The 1,351-nt window shown below is 48.1% G+C and overlaps 1 pseudogene; it reads left to right on the top strand.

Moving 5' to 3' along the window:
- The first annotated feature begins 551 nt into the window (after positions 1-551).
- Positions 552-671, top strand: LOC118760416 (5S ribosomal RNA; annotated as a pseudogene).
- The last annotated feature ends 680 nt before the right edge of the window (positions 672-1,351 follow it).

Below are 1,351 nucleotides of genomic sequence, written 5' to 3'. Positions count from 1 at the left end.
ATGAAGCTTGGGAAGGAAGGATGTCAATGAAGGCTGAGTGACCCGCCAGTTCCCACCTTGTGCCTTTGGAGCTCAGTCCCACCAGTGGCACAGGAGTCAGTGTCGAACATGCCCCACTGAGCTCCTCCAGATGAAGGGCAACAGATGTGGGATTTTTTCCCTGCCAACTCCCCTTTGTTATCAGTTGAAGGCTGCTTCTGTTTCCTTTTGCATGGCCCCATCGTGGGTCTTGTGCCAGGAAATAGCCCTTGAGGGGAGAACTACAGATGTTCACGGAGGTGGCTATCAGTGTATAAAAGTACATATCTAATGTAGCATTGTCCCATAGAAATATAGTGTAAATATTGGACTTTCCAAACTTAAGTGGGGTAATACCCACATTTATGCTACGTATGTGATTTTCATTTTATTGGCATACTTTTATTGGGCATACATTAAAAAAAATGAAAAGTAACAGGCAACATTATTTTTATATCATATTTAATCCAATTTGGCAAAAATGCCATCCATTGGGATGGACACCTGGCACAGTGTTTAAGATACTGCTTGCTGTCTACGGCCATACCACCCTGAACGCGCCCGATCTCGTCTGATCTCGGAAGCTAAGCAGGGTCGGGCCTGGTTAGTACTTGGATGGAAGATACTGCTTGGAGGTGCAGGAGTTATGGCATAGTGAGTTAAGTCTCCTCTTGCAAAGCTGGCAAGTGCTGGTTGCCGCAGTAACCGGAGGAGGCGGAACCTGCTTCGAGCCCAGTCAAAGGCTGCAACCTAGAAGGGACCACCGAATCCTGGCAGGCTCCTGAGGCGGTGAAATCACGGCTGAACCAATGACAGATACAAACCAATATCCACCTCTCCCCCCCAATTAAGGGCCAAAGCGACCCCCACTTCAGCTTCTGTGTCAAGGGGAGTTTAAAACTCCCTTGCACAGCTCTTCCTGTCTTTTTCTCTTCTTTTCAGCTCCCTCTTGCTCATCTGCCTTTCCGCTGCACCGGGAAGTAAATCCTATGACTGTGGTTTCCTGGAATAACGGTCATCTAAATTCTTTTCTGTACATGGCTGATGTGTTCCTTCCCTGGTGGTTGGCGAATCTATCAGCATCTATTCTGGAGTACTGGTTCCAGTCCCAGCTGAATATTAGATGGCGAGGATTCTTGGGGAGCAGTAATGACACAGCTTGAGAATTTTAATGATCCAGCTCCCCAATAATGTGCCAGGGCCCCTGTTATCCATGTGGGAGACCTGGGTAGATAGAGTACCTGGTTCTGGTGTCTGCCTAACCCAGACGAGTCCTAGGTGTTGTGGCCATCTGGGGAGGGAACCAGCAGATGGAAGGCTTCTTTTTGTCTCT

The sequence above is a fragment of the Ochotona princeps genome, chromosome 30 (assembly GCF_030435755.1).
Source record: "Ochotona princeps isolate mOchPri1 chromosome 30, mOchPri1.hap1, whole genome shotgun sequence".
Lineage (NCBI taxonomy): Eukaryota > Metazoa > Chordata > Mammalia > Lagomorpha > Ochotonidae > Ochotona > Ochotona princeps.
The sequence above is the reverse complement of the archived record's forward strand: the minus strand, read 5'-3'. Positions and strand labels throughout refer to the sequence as shown.